Source organism: Ochotona princeps, chromosome 2, assembly GCF_030435755.1.
Source record: "Ochotona princeps isolate mOchPri1 chromosome 2, mOchPri1.hap1, whole genome shotgun sequence".
Classification (NCBI taxonomy): domain Eukaryota; kingdom Metazoa; phylum Chordata; class Mammalia; order Lagomorpha; family Ochotonidae; genus Ochotona; species Ochotona princeps.
Window position 1 is genome coordinate 20,722,529 of NC_080833.1, and position 1,902 is coordinate 20,724,430.

Consider the following 1,902-nt stretch of genomic DNA (forward strand, 5'->3'; position numbering starts at 1 on the left):
CTAGGGGATTTCCAGCTGACTGGTGTGGAAGAGTCTATGTTTTGTGCACTAGGAGGTTTCGGTAAACTGGTGTTTAAGATCACATCTTTTGTAGTTTGGAGCTGCACTATTAAAGGCAGCTAAGAATTCTGTGATTTGATGCACAAACCTGTTTCAGTTCTGTGTTTTGTCGACTTCCTCCTGCCTTTAGGAGTCAGCTACATAAAAGGGCTTGTGTCGTGCGTGGCACACGGAGAGCGGCTCTGTTTGCTCTTTGGGCAGAATCCACATCAAGACATTTGGGAAGCATCAATTTTCGACTCCTGGCCATCTGATGATCCTTGGTCCGGGGTCCGGGCACCCTCACACTCCTACACTCTCACTGCCCTTTTACCGCCAGGAAGCTGCTCACTCTTCCTGGCGTTGAGGAGCCAGTGGTGCTTTTGATTGACGACTGAGAAGAGGCACCTGCCACACTTAACTTTGAGTTTTGTGAGCAGAGACATTAGCAGTGTCTAAAGTTGGCATTTGAGAAGGCATTGCGCAATCCACGGCTGGAAAGTGAAGCCACAAGAATAAATATAGAGACAAGACAATCCGGCAAATTGTGAAAGAAGGGTGTGATGCTGCGAATGGCCTGCTGGTCGATGCTGTTTCCTTGTAACCCCCAGGATCCAATATGGTGGCGGGTTCGTGTCCTTGCTGCTCCACTTCCTTTCCAGCTCCCTGCCTGTGGCCCTGGAGGGCAGTGGTGGTCGTGCCAGGGCTTTGGGACCCTGCACCTGCGTGGAAGACCTGGACAAGGCTTCAGGCTCTTGGGCTCGGTCCAGCTCAGCTCTGGCCGTTGCCGCCACTTGGGCAGTGAAGCAGCAGATGGAAGCTCTTTGTGTCTGTCTCTCTTTTTCTCGGTAACTCTGACTTCCCAGTGGAGGTCGTGCCAGGGCCTTGGGACCCTGCACCTGCGTGGAAGACCTGGACCAGGCTTCAGGCTCCTGGGCTCGTTCCAGCTCAGCTCTGGCCATTGCCGCCACTTGGGCGGTGAAGTAGCAGATGGAAGCTCTTTCTATCTGTCTCTCCTTTTCTCAGTAACTCTGACTTTCCAATAAGAAGAAATATATCTTTAAAACATTTGTGTTCTTCCTCTCTGTCTCTCCTTTGTATATCTGACTTTGTAATAAAAACAAATCAATCTTTGAAGAAAAAAATGTGCGTAAGGAATGGCAATTTCAGACCTAGCTATCTCACTCCTAGGAATATACCCAAAAGAAATTAAATCTACATATATAGAAGGGAGTCTATAATCCAATATTTCCAGCAACACAATCTACAATCGCAAAAACATGGACACAACCCAGATGCCCATCCGAAGGGAATGGCTGAAGAAACTGTGGTACATCTACTCCCTGGATTGGTATCCAACCATTAAAAAGAATGAAATGATACAATTTGCAACTAGATGGTCCCAACTAGAGACCATTATGCTCAGTGAAAGAAGTCACTCACCAACAGAGAAATACCACATGTTCTCTCTAATAGAAGGAATTTATGATGCAGATTTAATATATACTGGTGGAGTAATGCAGACTGTCATATCCAGATATGAAGACACACTGCAACACACATCTCTGCGTCCAAAGAAAAGGTGGATTCTCAATCAAAGGGTTGGATATATCCTGACAATGGGAGGATGGACAATGTCTGTATCAACAATGTCGGAGCACACTTCAACAGCAGACTGATGGGATTATAACTCCTTATGAAGACGTGTGACATTAAGGGAAAAATCAACTGGGGGGTAGAAATTGAGGAGAATCCCAGATCATACAGAATTGCATAATAAATTTCAAACAGAAATAATAAACAAAGCAGGGCTATTTATTTATTTGTTTATTATTTTACGTGATGCTTACACCGTCAATCAGA

General features: G+C 45.7%; 1 non-coding gene across 1 annotated transcript; it reads left to right on the top strand.

The window, feature by feature from the left end:
• Positions 1-202: 202 nt before the first annotated feature.
• LOC131479716 (U11 spliceosomal RNA) lies at positions 203-336 on the top strand. The gene has a single exon (XR_009245067.1). It is a non-coding gene; the product is annotated as a U11 spliceosomal RNA (small nuclear RNA).
• The last annotated feature ends 1,566 nt before the right edge of the window (positions 337-1,902 follow it).